Source organism: Etheostoma spectabile, chromosome 3, assembly GCF_008692095.1.
Source record: "Etheostoma spectabile isolate EspeVRDwgs_2016 chromosome 3, UIUC_Espe_1.0, whole genome shotgun sequence".
Taxonomy (NCBI): Eukaryota; Metazoa; Chordata; class Actinopteri; order Perciformes; family Percidae; genus Etheostoma; species Etheostoma spectabile.
Genome location: NC_045735.1, coordinates 17,740,224 through 17,757,187, shown reverse-complemented (window position 1 = coordinate 17,757,187; position 16,964 = coordinate 17,740,224). Strand labels below are relative to the sequence as shown.

The 16,964-nt window shown below is 38.9% G+C and overlaps 1 protein-coding gene across 1 annotated transcript in view; it reads left to right on the top strand.

The window, feature by feature from the left end:
- The window catches only part of cadm1b (cell adhesion molecule 1b), a 184,193-nt gene that overhangs the window by 36,542 nt on the left and 130,687 nt on the right, over positions 1-16,964 (top strand). The window lies entirely within an intron of this gene.

Here is a 16,964-nt window from a genome sequence, read left to right as displayed (position 1 = left end):
CTGTACGTGGTCCCTAACAAATATCTTAAAAAAATAAAAAATGAATAGACTTAACCTATCAGCGTGTTATTCATATGCAGTTTTGTGAGACCAGGCTGACATTAAGCATTAAACATGAAGCTAGAACTGCACAAAACCAACAAGTCTACACGGAGAAGTTGTTTACATGATGAGATTTTTCATTTACAGCTCAAAAAAAAACAACAACTTGGAGCCGTTACTCAACTTGTAAAAGGAATTTACATCTTAACTAACAGAGGCATTCTTATGAAACTGAACCTTGCAGCGCCTTATAAGATTCAGAGTGCAAACAAAAGAGGCAGACTGAGTGACTTTTCGGCACAGCCACCCACCAGCTGCCGGAACATAAATAGTAATGTATCATTATGGCTGCGCTGAGGGAAACACCCTGTGTTTTAGTTCTTTGAGGAGGTCATGTGGCAATCGGTGGGTGTGTTCTTGCAGCTTTTGCTTAGAAAAACAGTCTAAATTAGACCTTTATGACAGAGCCACGTCGACCCTCTGAATCTCCCAATGACAGTTATGCAGATTTCATTTTCTACCTTAACCCTTGTGTTGTCTTTGGGTCAAATTTCACCCCTTTTAAAAATGTCTACATCAGAAATACGGCATTCTCTTTAACCAAATTACCACAAAAAAAAGGATGGATTCCATGCAACGCTCTTTGCGAATACAGTCAATCCCTTTCATTGAATTATGGGTGTAAATTGAAATGGTTTCACATCAGTATCCTGACCAAACTCATCCACTCGACACAACAACTAACAGTCAAAATAATTCATAATTTCTGCTTTTTTAAACTCAAATATGAGGTATAATTCTATACAAATGAGGTTTATTGACCCTGGATTCCAAAAAGTAGTGTAAAACTAGTGGTTGTAGTGAAATCAAAAAAATAAATGATGCATTGAAAATGTCAAATGTCTTGACCCGGGAGGAAAACACGAGGGTTAAGGGAATGTTTTGCATTGATTGCACCGACACTTGAAGGTGATTGAGGGAATTGACCCTGAAATGAGTTCTACTTCTTATTTGTGTCCCATAAACGTCACACAGGAGATGTTTTCTTTTTGTTTAAATGAGGTGATGATGGTGAGAAGAAAAAAAAAAAGAATAATAAAAAAATAAGATCAATGGATCTTTCTGTTTTGCTGCACATGCTCCGCTGCAGGTTTGTCTGGAATAAGCTCCGTGGATGATGGCTCGGTTTTGTGCCCCCACATGATGCAATGCACCGCAAGTCCACATTTCTTTGAACTTTCATGGCTTTCATGGTAGTCTACCACATATTTATTTATTTGTGTTATTATGTTGTCGTCTTTCGTTTGTTCTGAAGCTTAGCAGTAGCCATAAATATACTGTCTGTAGATAAAAGTAAGACAGAACTTATGACCCAAGTCTGTGTTACACCTTCTAGCCAACTTCATTCCAACTTATTCCCCACTAGTTTTACACTTCTGCTTGGAATTCATGGTCAATGAACCTGAGATCAAATTTTGGAGTTAAAGAAAACAGTACGTTATGAATTATTTTGAAGATTTGTTGATGGATTATCACACAAACGTCAACAGATTTAGTCAGGGAACGATTTTGAAACCATTTTATTATTTTTAATGGCTGCAAATAATCATATCTGTGGTCTGGGAAGAAAATGGATTCCATAAAATGAAATAAAACACCTAAAATTAATGCATTTAAGAACGCTGTATAGAATCATTCATGTTATATTTGGGCATTTAGGTTGAAAGATAAACCATATTTAAATGTATAGAAGTTTTGAAAATGGGTCCAACTTGACCCGAGGACGACATGGGGGTTAAGCTGTTTACATAGCTAATGGAAATGAAAATTCCAGTAATATTGCTGATTACATGCTGCCGTAAAATAGGATTTTTTAAAAAATGTTTGACCTGTTCGAGCGTACAAACGCAGTCTCCTTTTTTCCTTCAAGCAGCTTTCTGCGATATTTGTACCTATCCAAAAACATGTTGATATCCAAGTCTTTCATAATGTTTTAACGTAGGTGTGTTTCTCCCTCTGGCCAGAAATGTGAGCTTATCTTTTGGTTATGCATTTCTACCCCAGCCTTGCAAAAAGTGTTGCCACATTCTGAATGAAGCCCAATTCCTAATATTCAAACGGAATGTGCATTTTTAAATGACCCAAATCCAATCTGGAATATTATAAAAAAGGGTAATATGATTGGGCATGTAAACATAGTCTTTGTCAACATATTGCTTCTCTAACTAGGATTTGTATGATTTTTGATATCAAGATAAGATTGAATCCAAATAAAACAATATGCATTCAGAGACCCAGTATATTCTTATGTTATCTCCCTCTCTGTGCTTTAATCTTAAGATCTAGGCAGCAAGAGAGGGACGGATGATAAAACCTCACAGTGCAAAGAGAGGAAGTCATTTTAGAAGAGATTGCATGTATGGTGGTGAGGGGATTACCGGTTGTTTGTTTCTTCTTTTAATATATATATATATATATATAACTTTTGGATGTGGAATCGGCAGCTCCACGACATCTGAATGATTGCGTAATTTGACTGCTGTGTTTTCTAAGAATTTGGTTCATCGTGTCTCAAGCCCGGTTGATCATCAGTACGTCCTATTTTCTTTAAAGCTTTTTTTTTTTTTCCCATTCTGGCCGGTGTATTTCTGACGTGGAATGATTTGGCTGCCACGTTCCCTGACAGAGTGCTGATGAATTCCTGGAATGAGTTCCATGAAGTGGCCGTTTTTCCCCCCAAGTGAAAGCAACTGTTAAATATGCATGGCTGAGAAATAAATGAAGCCGCCTTCTAAGGAAATCTTGATGTTTGTGTGCGATTTTACGTAGGATTTACAAGTCTGTTTTATTTGGTAGTTATTTGGTAATTTTGATAAAGCAGTCAGCGAGACTCAAAGCTGTGTGCCTCACAAAATGGACGCCTGTTTGCCTGTGAGGGCAGTGATTGGAATCTCACCTGGCCTTGGATGTGTTAAAGTGTAGATTTAGGTATTGATGAGGCTTGGTTTTGGCTGGTCGGAGGCGATGAGATGCAGATAGCAATGCTTCTTTGTTTCCCTGCCAGGGCGAGTTATACGTGATTTTCTCATTACGCCTTTGATTTTTAAAGCCGAGTTGGATTTAATGACTTATTCGGCTCATACTTTAAACTGACTGATTGTCGTGCACCACAGCGTTGCTCATACTGACACATTCTATCAGCGCATCCACAGTGGGCATTACCTATGTCTGCAGCTTTATGTTCAAAACAACTACAACCTAAGCATTCAGCAGCAGCAAAGTAAGGATTTTTCAATGGGGATAACGCAACTGCTGGCTATTAGGTTCAGGTTATTTTGTGTTAATGATCTGGAAGAGCTGATGATTGAAAAACAAAAAAATCAAGAGCTGCATAGGTGGGGCTTAACACTTGTCCACTATAAAAAATAAAATAGTAAAAAATGTATATGTAATAGATTTGTGCAATAGTGTTGTAATTTCTTTTTGTTTTAGAAAATTGAAATAGCATAGTTTAGGAACTGAATAGAGTTATCAAAGTCACAGAATTGGTATTGGTACTGGTATTAAACATTATTGAAACATACCCAGCTCCGGACTGGACTGAGTGTAATTTAGAGCCATCCCAACTCAAAGTCCGACTCTGAGTTAGCAGTGACAGGACCACAGGAAAGACAAATTGGACAATCTCCATTGGGAGTGAGCATATTGCTAACAGGATGCTAGATCGGATGAAGTGCTGCACAAAGCACCTGGCAGGTCTAAATCCATCTTTCTTCCCGTGTTGCTTTATTTTTTGAATTGCCCCTCTCATTGCAATAGCTCGGCGTTGTTGATGAGAAAAAAAACAACACAAAGTTGACACATTTTCATTCACACTTGAAGCTGAAGTTCACAGTTGTCAGAGCTAAATACATAGTTCACAGAGCCATAGATTAGGACGTATTCACTTTTTTTTTAGAATACTGGCAGGAACTAAAGATCAACTCAGACTCATTTCACACCTCAACCATCATGCCGAGCATCAACTAGCAGAAAGTTGAAAGGATAGTCTACACTTATAGCCATTCACAGGTTTACTATAAAGTCTCTAAAAGTGTTTTTTTGTCGTTTAAAACTGTTTTTTCTCAAGTGAATCCAGAGCGGTGAGCGTCCACGATGTAATTTACAAGTGACAAGATGTGATTTGTGGTTGCTTGGACGTTGGCTGTCATAACAACCAGTTTGGTTGTCATGTTGTAGATGTGTGCATGGAAGCCAGCATGTCCAACAACTCTGTAGGGTGCAAACAACAAAATGGATATTTCAGTCTAGTAAAGTTTTAATTACATTCGAAAAACCATTTATTTAAACGTGGAGTGGTTCTGACAGCACAAGCACTTTTTCATTTACTGCGTGAATTTTACACTAGGTTATTAAGTGGGCTAAATGTGTAAGAAATAAGCATACAGTATCACCAATTAATAAGCTAGCACTATGTGATGACAGCAGATAATGATTAATTCTTTGCAGGGATCAAACCTGTTACATTTTTCTTACTGCATGTTTTTTTTTTTATGTAAAGGATGTAGAGGAAGCCTGTCCTTACCAAGAAAACGACCGTATGGGTCGATTACGTTTCAAGTTGTTCAAAACCCAAATGTACTCTTTATAAAAGTGTGGAAACCAGCAACTATTCATGTTTGAGATGCCACAACAATGATCAAAATTGATCAAAATTGTCTGTCAATTGACTTTTGAATGAATTCTGTGTTATTAGTTCAGCTCTAACTCGAATATCTTCCGATGTTTTCATAGTATTCCCCCTTTTTTTGGAGAATTGGTAAAGTTGGCATAAACTCTAAATAGCTTTTAATGGTAAAAGGTATAATAACTAACATTAACTGACCATGACTGGGTCCAAAACAACTTCCTATTTACTACACAGTGGATTCGATTGACCATTTTATTTGATTGTCCAAATTCTGTATTATGTGTAGATAGTGCACTCTAAAACTCCCACAAAGGACTAAAACAATCCCACAATACAATGTGACGCAAAATGATGATGATTCATAAGTGTCTAACATTTTAATTGACCGCCCACTATAGAGAAAACACATGAGTTTCCATATTATGTCATAAACATCTTTGAGCTGCATTCAAGATCATAGGTCGTACTGAAAACGTCATTTTAATGTGGAGGGATTTTTTTTTTATTGTAGTTCTTAAATTTATGGTGATGTTTCCTGAATAAAACCATAGCAAATATTTCATTCCAAATGTATACAGACATTAATTTAGTAAATATTCGATTCATTAGGCAACATTTGAAAACACATGTTCCAAGCAGATGTCTAAAGATGAATCCCAACTTCTAGCATGTTTTTTTTTTTTTAAATGACACTGTAGAACGAGTTCAGGTGTAAATAATAGAATTAAAGAATTATTAATGGATTCCATTTAGCTCACTCGGTTTCAGGGTTCTGGTGTTGTGCATGCTGGGACACTGTCACACTGTCACGGCTTACCGGGACACACTCGTTATTAACACCTTTTCCTGCCATGACAAGTCAAAATGTCTGCTGTGGAGAAAAAAAAGCTACTTAACTTTTAAATTTTGTCTCCTTTTGGTGCTAAACCCCTTCCTATCTTTTTTATTTTTCAAGCATATGTAACAAATGTATTTTTTATCTTCCTGTGTTTTGGTTTTTTCCTGTATTTCTTTTTTCTGAGTCATCTTGGCAGTATAGGTTTGAAGTAACCGGCTCTACTTGAGCAAAATTGTATACATTAAAAAAAGAATATGTTACCAAGTGTTTGGTATATCACACCGTGACAGCGTTTTAGCAAAATGTGTTATCAGTCATTTTCACATGAAAACTGTGAACCACACTACTTTCCATATGAGAACTTTTTCATGTTATAGTAATACGGAGAGACGATAAAGAGTGATATTGAAATATTGCCCATTTTCTATGTTACTGCTCTCATTTCATCTCATTGATTGTAGGACACTGTCTTTTTTATTTCCGGCGGTGCAGGACACTAGTTGATGTTGACGTGAACGGACTCTTCTGCGGCTTTGAGCTCGCTCTCTTTTTCTGATCACATCTGAGATTCCCCCCCCCCATTCTGGATTATGAATAAAATAATCATTGTTTGCTCAATGAAATTTCTACCCCACTTCCCCCTGCTGATGATTATCTTGTTTAAAGTATATCAGCTGGAAGATATACTGTGTAATTTGAATGCCAGTGATTGCACCAAATATGTTTGGGGGAGAAACACAATACTGTGAGCTCTTATTGGTTTTTTTTTATCTTTAGAAATACCTTCGTAGTTCCATTCAGAGGCTCAAGATGGTATGAAATGTGCAATTAGACAATCCTTGCCCCGGTGAATATGACCTTTGTAATGTGAGAATATACTTTGTGTGTATGTCTGATCATTGTTTCCTGATAAACCAAACCATGTGTGTGTGCATGTGTGTGGGAGAGCCTGTGAAGTGTTTGTATATTACAAGTGTGGCCGATCGCTGGTTAGCCTTGCTCTACTTCAGCGTTGACTTATAGCTCTTTTTACTCCTCCGGAGGTTTTAATGAAGATGGCGAAGAAGTGAGGGTCAGTCACCCTTCTCCACAGAGCTTACAAAAGCTTTTGCAGGCCATTATGCTCCTCAAGGGCTCTATTTTGTAAACACGTATTACTCTGCGCGTGTGTCTGTGCCGAAATGTGCGTGTGGGGAGGCCTTCGGTTGAGGTGGGCGGCCGGGTCAGTGGATGTGTGAATTGCACGACTGTGAGGTTTCAGACTCAAGCGTTTCCTCCTAATGCTCAGCCATATGGCCGTGATGCAGCCAGGTATTGAACTCACTTTGGACGCATTTGTAGAGTTTTTCAGATAAGTGAGACAGAGAGAGAGAGAGAGAGAGAGAGAGAGAGAGAGAGAGAGAGAGAGAGATGCTTTGTGAACGCTCCCTAACTGGAAGGGCTCCCTGTTTTCTTCCTCCATCCTCCTTGTCCTTTAACGATGAGCTCTGCAAAATGCACCGGCAAGTCTAACATTCCCATCAGCACTGTTTGGACTGATATCCCCCACTAAAGGATAATTAGGTAATATTAATATTCAATTGTGATAACTGTCTAGTTTCAGCATCGGTGTGCTGCAAAGATGTGCCTTGTGACTACTGCGCTGCGTCTGCCGTGCCGAGTTGAAATGAATAATCTATCCGTGCTCCTGCTGGCTTGAGTTTCAGGAGTGAGTTAGACAGATGGTTCTAGCTGGGATTTGAAAGTGATGGAGTAAAACTAACGTCGCCTGCCTTCGCCAACTTTAATTCTTTCATCCAAGTGAGTTGCACTTAACGAAAGCAGTCCCTTGTTGTCTAAATGAAAGTGCACAACAAAGCAAATCTGCTGACTGTCACTACTCAGCACATCAGCAGGCTCGGGTGCCACACCATGCTGAGCAGAGCGAAGTGAAGCAGCTTTCTGCACTCGACTGCTTCTTCCTTCAGGCCGGTGGATCCCAGAGTCCTGAGAGGTAAATGGATGAATGGAGGCTTTATGGAGATGAGGAAGCGTAATGGTACTCTCTCCTCCATCCCGGCGGCTGGAACAGTAGCTCTCTGTGTCTTTTATCACAGACATGAAAGGAGGACAATAAGCCTCTCTGCTATCAACAATATGGTGTCATTTGAAGCAGATTATCCTTCTGTTGAAGAAGAGGAAAATAAAAGACTAGGAGACAATGGTTGGAGTTAGGAGCCAAGGTTTCTCCTCCCATGAGGCAATCCTCCAATGTGCTTTGTCTTATTTAAAAAAAAATGTGAATCTGCCAAAGTGCCCACTTATTGTTATGTGAGAAAGCATGTCACACGTACTCTCCTTATATAAATGCCAAATAAAAGTTTTCTAGGGGCACGAGAGAATTTGAGGAACTCTCATTTGTCCTCAATCTGAATGTCCTTAAAGCCTTAAATGGCTTTCTCATATCCAGTTAATGTCATCCCTGCGCCCACCGATACTACTGTCCTTGTGCTCAAACATTATTGTGTTGCTTAGCTGTCGCCAGACAAAAGGGAACAATGCAGGGCAGATAATGGCTTAAACTAAAATGAAGAAAAAAATGGTCATTTTTCTTAAATGTGATACAAAATAATCACTTATTAAGTGACTTCAATCAGTTTATAACACATGTTTGTGTTATATAGTATGTCAGCAAGACTGGAACTGCATGTTTTTGAGAAATTTTCAAGAACTCCATAATTAGGGGAGTCCTGTGCTGCATCACTGCTTCTCCAAGGTGTGCTTCACTCATTAGAAGATTCTCATATAAATGGAGAATTGCAGAGGGCACCTACATGCAGACTTAATTTTGATTTAGTCTTAAAGTGCTTTCACATCTTTCTAAAAAACTTTCAAACTATGATGTGTTTGTCACTGGTGTGAAAGGCAGTTGGAATCTGCTATAGACTTAACACCTGGGTCCACCTGAGACCGACAACAGGGATCCCGAGCATGAATTTAAAAGGTCAAATATTAAATCGTCTGAACTGTTAAAGGCCCAGTGTGTAACGTTTGTACTTGTCCTTCTTCATGAATATTTACCATCATCAATTCCAAGTATTCCTTTTGGCTTGAAATTCCCATTTGCATGAACTAAGGGTAGGCGCTCCATATTCATGCTCCATCTTGAAATAGCGGTGAGGGACAGACAGGACATACTGCTCCGCCTTTTTGCATTTTCGCTGTCACATGATAAACTCCCAGGTGATGCTAATACTGCTAAGGGGTATCGTTTCTTCCCGTCCCCGGCAAGTTTGAAGAAGGAAACATGGAGAACCACATGTATTCAAAATCCAAATTTCAGGAACAGAAGTTTTCTTCTTCTCCCAGAACAAGAAAAAGATTGAAAAAAGCAAGAGACCGGCTTTTTGAAGCGTGAAGGCTACCGTACTTTGAACTGCGTGGTGCAACAGAGTTGATTGCAATGCATGATCTAGATGGGAGAAATTTCTACATGTTGAACCTTTAAGCAAGCAATGCTCCGATCTGTACAGCTTTGTGTAATGCACAATTATTTGTTCACTATGGTAACACATTCTGTCTGCATGTCACCACAGGAGTGTGTGTTTTTTTTACCATGATCCATTGGAGAGCCAAGCGGCAGCACCAACAGTAACTACCCTCCTGTATTATTCCATCAGTTATTTCATGAACTCTCTGTAACACCACAAAAGAGAAATGAAAGCATAAAGTTCAAGGTTAAAGTGCTGCATGATTTTGAGTTTCAGTTCTTTTGAGTTTGATCCCCTCACCGTGGATCCATGTAGTACCGATGACGCAGGATGACGTTGTCCAATCAATAAATTACTCTCAGGCAATATAACGTCATGCTTGTCATGTTGATTCATTTGTGAAAAGTCAGTGTGAACACGAGCTAGATCAAAACTATATGGCAACAATGTTCATTTTTGTCATTCCAAAAGGTGTGAAAGGATTTATGATAACAGGATATATTGGTCATTGGTACTGTAAAGTCAGCAGGACCTATGAAAGCAATTTTCACCTTGTTCACATCAAATACGTTTTAAATTACAGGCCTGTTTTAAATGGAAGAATGTTGTTCCTATAAAGTTTAATTGCTGTGAGCGTAACCTGTGCTGCAGGAGAGGACATCTTGGCCAACCACTGAATGTCATGACTCAACGCCAGTCTGACATCGTAGCAGATCCCACTTAGCCCACACAACACTCTCAAGCTCATCAGTATCTAGGGTTGCTAATTGAGAATCTTTTTCTGACCGATAGCCGGCCCTCGTTAAGTGCTTATTAGTCTTGCATAGCAAGACCTTCCTCCACAGCGCTGAGGAGGAGGGTCTGGCTAGTCCACACAGCAGTGGATGGAAGAAAAACGTGCTCCGGGGGTGCTTAGTGCCGAGCGGAGCCAAGGTGCCTCTGCAAAATAGCCTCAAGTTCTTTTGGTGGAACATGTGGAAAAGTTGTTTTAGTCGTGTGTTTTGCCTTTAGGTTTAGTGAATTAACCCCTACTGGCCCTTTCAATTTATTTTAGTTTGATATGCACTTTGACCCAGAACAGGAAGTCGGCCATTTTAGTCTTAGTGGGCAGCCCTATTTTGACTGAATGGACTCACTCATTTCATCTGCTGCAATCCTTCTTTTGTTTATGCCTTTGAAAGCATCGTCTGTAAGTACTGATTTAACTCAGATCATAGAACAACATCTGGACATTATTTTGCGATGAATGTTTTAGTGAGCCTTATTTTTGTAAATGAGTAAATCATAGTATTACGTATGTATGAGCTTAACTGCATGCCATGTAGACTGTATACTTAAATTACTATACAACTGATGCATAGTAGCTATGCAGAGTTTATATTACAGTGTATACTTTGATTGTGCATCTTGCTTAATGTATATTTTAATGTTCAACAGATTCACTCCTATTCATACTGTATATGACGGTGACGCCAATTAAATCACCAGGAGCTTGGACGCTATATCCTGACTCCCGTATTCATTTGACTGGAGTTTGGCTTAGTGCTGAATTGTGTACACGCACACACACAAGGAGAGCAGCATATCGTGCAACAGAAAAGTCAGATTGGACAGATAGTATGTGCAATCTGATAGATAAATCCACCGGTTACAAACCAGTTACCAGTTATAATAAATTACAACACCAAGAAAGCGGAAGGTAACAGACATCTGAAACGAGTGCCATCCGTCAGAATAAGAGTAAGTGCAAAGTCGTGGATATAGGCTAATTGAGTATTAACCGCTAACAGCTGCAAGGTTTTCAGCTGAGTGTCTGTCCGGCGTGTTAGCCGGACAGCTGATTTAACCCGCCAATTGTCATCAATATAGAGGCATGCAATTGTCGCATAGCTCTCTGCTGTGAGTCGGACGTGAGAGCCACAAACTTAGCAGAAAAAAGAGCTTAACATGCAACTTGCTTGTGCTTAGCTTAGCTTAGCAAGTTGCAAAATGGTTCCAAACAGTACTCCTTTTAGCTCAGCGAATGGCTACTGTATTTTCAATAAAAGGCATGTGCAATTGCACGTGTCGCCCCCATGAGTTATATTTTATTTACTTTTGTAAGATAATGTCTTGGGCATTTTTAGGTGATTATTGACAGGACAGCCGAAGAAGTGAAAAGGGAGAGAGAAAGAAGGGGGAACGACATGCAGCAAAGAGCAGGTCAGAGTCAAACCCGGTGCCGCTGCGTCAAGGAGTAAACTATATCTGGCCCCCCCGCTCTACCAACTGAGCTGTCCGGTCACCCATGAGTTGTATTTAAGAAATTGATGGGACTGAAAAAGATTGTCTAGTCTATTTTTCTAGATTGTCTAACCTATTATGCAATAGGCCTCCCGATACGATATCATCAGGATACTTATGCCACAATACGATATCATTATGATTTTGAACATATTGCAATATTCTGCGATATAATGCAATTTATAACCTTTTTTCCAACTTCAAATTTTTCCCAATTTCAAATAACGTTCCCAAAAGGAAACTTAGTCAACATCTGTTTCATCTAAAAGAAACATTTCTCAGTTTGTTCATTTCATTTCAATTTTATTGCTGCAAACTGGGACAAACTGACCAACACATATATAATAAAAGATCCATACTCGGCGCCTGTGTATTGATACAGTATTGCCACTGAAAATATTGCCATACTATGCTGTATCGATTTTTTTCCCACCCCTATTATGCAAGTCCTTTTTTTTAAATTACATTACATTTTTTCTTTATTTCAAAAAATGTTCATTGTCAGGGTAAAACGGTTCATTCTTGACATCCTTCCCAGTATCTCAAACTGACCGGTGCTTCAAATGAAAGTAAACTCCAAGGGCACATCTGAACCTTCAAGTTGATAAGTGAACTTTAATCTCGCCTTCATATGAATGTCAGGACGGCCTGCCTTCACACTGTTTACACTGTGTTCTGTTTTCCTTTGGGTCAAATATAAAGTTCACCCATCTATCATTCCACTCTTCTTTCTCCCAAAAATCGGCTGTAGAGAGGCTGTTACGACCTCTTCCATCACTGCTGTGAAACAAGCCTCCGGCTTTAAAAGGTGTCGCTCCCTCACTGTACAAATTGAGACTGAATACTGTTGAGTGGCACAGTTTAGCACTTAACACCATTAGTTATCCTGCTGTACACTTTCTAGCTTGAAATACGAGGGGCCTGTGAACTACATGATAGAAAGGGCATGTGGAAAAGGTTTTTGCATTTTTTATTATCTTTTGCTCTGCTGAGTTTTGGCTGATGTTCCCTTTGTTTGATGGCAGACAGTACTTTGACCACATCTGCTGAATAAAATCACAATCTTGATGTCAATGGTCCAGTCTTTCAGTGTCTTACATTGTTAGTTTTTTTTTTTACATGTGTGAAAACAGCAATCATTTTCATCAGTGTTCATGGATGGCCCGTTTTTATTTACTCATTTTTTATGGTTTTATCATGCAAAATGGTCATCATGAACACTTTCTGTTTTAACTCATATGTTTAGTTGGGGTACAGTGGACTTCCTCCCCTGTATCCCACTGTACGTGCGAAAAATAAAGATAATAACTGTGAAATTAAGCAGTTCTTTTTCTTTAAATATTCTTCTTTGCTGACCCTATTAAAAGCTACAAGATAACACAATGTGGAAATGCCCAGAATGCATTATTATTATTACGCCACTTAAGGAAATATGTCATGACTTATATTTGACACACAGGCTTTGCATGAAAAAAAAAAAATCCTTTTGTTTGAGTCACTAACAGACAGAAATGTACATCCAACGTAGTGACATTAGTGATATAAAACTAATAAAACACAAATCAAAATAGATCTATTTTGGATATATAAGGGGTAATATTGTGTAGAAAGTACCAATCACAGATACAGCGCTTATGGACATCCATTAAATGTAACCATATTTTCGAGCTAGAGGTCTTTGACTGTCAAACAATGTTAAGTGTGTTTGTTTAAGCTGTAAAAGAGGGCGCAGGGTATCCAGGCTTAAATAAAACTTTTAATAATTTACTATGGACTAGATGTGCTGAAACTCCGTGATGTTTGAAGAATGAAAGTTATTATAATCAAACTTTTAAGTGCTGTGTTGTAGAGGGGATATGTGCGTGAGGAAAAGGGAGTTTTTTGTGTGTATAAACTTGTATTTTAGAGAGAGAGAGAGAGAGAGAGGAGAGAGAGAGAGAGAGAGAGAGAGAGAGATGAAGACAGCAGAGAACAAATTATTGGGATCAAGCCAGATGCTTCGGGTCTCCATAGAAACTCCCCACACTTCACACTCTTCTCTATTTTTCCTCTATTTCTTTATTTATTTCGTTGTCAGCAGTTCCAGAATAACTTAATTAAAGCCAAGGCAGGCTAGCATGCTGTGTGAGATGACAGGAGGCCTGAGATGATTTGTGATGGATTATTGCATTTTATCTTCCTTTTATTTACTCCTCAGAAACACGCCGAATTCTCGCTTTAATGCCAAATGAACGTGTGATGAACAGTGTTTTTGTGTTTGCTAAATCAGTCTGATTTAACAAACAAGTATTTGCAAATATAGATGATACCCCCCCTTCCCCTCCCCTTTAATTTATACATAATCCATGTTTTTGTTTTGGACTGACGTCCTGCTGTCTGTGCAGATACAAGTGGCGGCAACAGCAGTGGGTACCTGTTTAAAAAAAAAAATAAAACTGTGCCGCAGAGCTCCAGTGATAAACACGAGTCTTAATTGGACATCATGGCGGGAGTAAAAGCACATCATCTTTACTTGAACTGATTAACTAGCAAAGTTTGATTTTTTTTTTTTCTGTTTATTTCTTGCTAATGTAATGTCGTGCCAAGGTCACAGAGATTTCTGGCTGCACAAATTAGCATCGGTGCTAATTTCAAAGTTGGCTGTGATTTCATGCTCGCTGGGTTTTAAAACAGACACTGAATGGCGGTACACATCTTAAAACCTTCAAGGTTAGGTCCTCCAGGCAGAAAATATGCTTCTTATTTTTTTATTTTTTTATTTTACCACCTACACATCTTTCTGAAATAAAAAATATAGACCTAGTTTCAGTCTGTCTTCATGTAAAAAAAAAAAAAGAAAAAACTTTACCTTTTGACTGATATCAAATACTGACTGAGCTGTCACACACTGCCAATCAACCTGCTGCATCAAAAGCTCTGTCAATCACAGTTAAGAGGTTTTCATTTGCTATTTCTGGGCTAAACTATTGAACACGTCTTGGATTTTCTCATGATTGAAGCTTCAAAATGAAGTTTAGAGTGAATGCACTTTGGTCGCCTCTTATTCTGTGAATGTTGTTGCCCCGGGTCAGAATAATATCCACTGTCGAGTCGAGAGTTACTTTCCTTTAATGGCTGCTGAGCTCTGCGGCAGTCGAGGGGAAACTCTCTCGGCAGGCTTGGAGTTCAATAATCTGAACCTATGAGGGCTTCTGGGATGGTTAACTGAGGCGGACGTTTGTTCCAAAACATTGTTTTTTTCTTTAGTAATGTAGTATAGAGCTGCCACTACCTCCGCATTGCACTTAAGACAGTGTAACTGGGCTTTGGCTCTGTGGTTTTCTCTTCCTACTAATGGACTGTCCTCAGCCAGGGGTGCTATCCATCACATGCACTACCTGAAGTCTGGAGCCTCTATAAAGATTAGGACTGTTAAGAGAAGATGGATGGTCCTTGTCTCCGCCAAGCATCATCCCCAAATGCCTAAATTAAATCTAGAAATTCTCATGGGGAGTTTAGATTAGCCTAGTAATAGCAGGCACGAAGCAGGGCGAGCCTCGCCCCGGCTATCATTACAGTGGCGTATCTTGAAATATTTATGAAAAATTACCTTAAAGAGACGTTTGTTCAAGAGGACTCTAGAAGTGTGAGAAAATCTCACCCTGGTTAAATTCCCAATGGGATCGCTGTGGTAAATAACCATATTCTCAACTGGCTGAGAGAAGCAGAGAGACTGGAGCTAACTGGCTCTCCCCTCCCTCCCTCCCTCCCTCCCTCCCTCCCTCGCCTCTCTTTGTTTTGTTGCCTCTGGGAATTAGTCAAAGAGCAAAACAATCGTTAAAGAAGTCCATATTAGATTGACCTTTGTTTCTCAGCTTACACCTCATCTGGTCTTTAAAAGGTGTGTTGTTCCTGTAGCCTTTTAAAGCCAGTGGTTATGGATTTGTTTCATCTCAATGAGATGGTTGACTGAGGGGGCCCGGTTTTAATTCGCCGTTGGACGCCCTTTTAAAATCGTAACAAGCACACCCGGTTTCATATACATCACGCTTCCTCTAAGAAGTGGGTGAAGGTACACATGTAGATGTGATTATTTCATGGGAATTTGTGAGCTTAAATGACAAGACCATTGATTTTACTATGAATGCTGCATTAAAAGTGTTGTTTTATGAAGCGGAGACCAAGTCTGTTCAAGAGGCCTTGCGATTAATGACATATTTTAAGATGTGTGGCAATGCAAAGTCTTCCTAATGCTGCCATATTATTGTTATTTGTTTTTTTGTTTTATGTTTATGTCAGTGCAAAAACTCGAGACTTAATGTTTCTGCTTCCAGTCATATAAAGTCTCCCTACACTCAAAGCTATTGCTCACGTCTACTGCCCTGGTTTATATTCAGTGTACTATTAATGCTTAATTGCAGAGTTTGAAATAATAGCCGGAACAAAAGGGGGGAATTACTACAATGGATCACATGGTGGGTTCAGCACAATGTCCATTTCCACAGCACTAATTGCATCAGAGTCATCTCCTGCTCAACAATCTGTCACCCTGAGTCTCTCTTCTCAAAAAGATAATACTGTTTTTATTCACTTACTGTTATTGCCCATCACTTCCATTATGGCTTTAGACTCAACACTGTCTGCATGTGTTTAAATAAAAGCCTAAAATTAGGACCGTCAACTAGGATATGTGATATGTGGCTTGCAGGCAGACATGAAACGCATAGGTCACAATCCACTAACAGTATAAAAATGAGCAGCAGCAATCTATAAGAACATAAAAGCAATATGTGGATGAAAGTCGATATGCCCTTCGAGCCAATAAAAGTCTTTTATTGTGAAAAATCCATTCTGGAAGTGTTGCGATCACAAACAATTAGTGAACCAAAACTGTTGGGCTGCTAATATTGATAGTTGATTGACATGCTTATTTTCAGTACCAGTTAATCTGACACTTATTTTTCTCAATTAATCGATTACTTATTTGATCTATAAATAAATGTGCTGCAGATGTGTACATTTTACTGAACTTATGAAGCCAGCAGATAAACACAGAGGACATTTTGAATTTCAAAGAAGAGCATCAAATGATAAAACATGGAAGATTTGTTCCTAAAATATTAAATAAATATCCTCATAAAACAAAAGGAATAAGAAATAGTCGGCTGTATTTTACAAGAAGCCTCATATGCAGGCCTGCAGTTGAGGTTAGTAAAAGTCACTATGTTTAAAATTAGCAGTTACACTAACTTCAGCACAGTCACAGTGCAGTGTTGTGCTGATGATGACCACCGGCTTCCTGTTTATGTGAATTGTATTATCTTTAACCCAGTCATATTGTATACGCTGCATGTGGAAAAACTATGCAGTTTATTTGTTAAATGGCTAAAAGGGAACTCTGCAGGCATTTTGATATCGCTAATTTGAGCTAATGAGCTAAAGGCAAGTCATTTCTGAGGGTCCAGAACAACAAATTCAACTGCCAGACTATATAGGCCTGAAGCCCGCCCCTAAAATTGGGTCGTACCAACTCTACAATGTAGGGGTGGCTCAGGTGACTAGACAGTTCGAATGCCAAAATGAATCTAATACACTAGAAATTTACACACTACACAATTCACATTAACAATGAGGAATGGCTAGGTTAACAGGTGGAAATAAT